The following is a 209-nucleotide window of genomic DNA, read 5'->3' on the forward strand; positions in this document are numbered from 1 at the left end:
TAAAAAGTATTATAACAAGATTTATTTTAATTTGTAGAATTACTACATTTGTTATAAGTATTTAAAGACTGAAAATAATTTTAGCGCGCAATTGTAGAACTGAATATGTCTCAAAATCACGCCAAAACATTTTTTTAATGCAGCATAAAATGATAAGAACTTTTCATTATTGGATTATTAATACAAATTGCACTTATTATAAATTAAGA

The sequence above is a fragment of the Atta colombica genome, unplaced genomic scaffold (assembly GCF_001594045.1).
Source record: "Atta colombica isolate Treedump-2 unplaced genomic scaffold, Acol1.0 scaffold281, whole genome shotgun sequence".
NCBI lineage: Eukaryota > Metazoa > Arthropoda > Insecta > Hymenoptera > Formicidae > Atta > Atta colombica.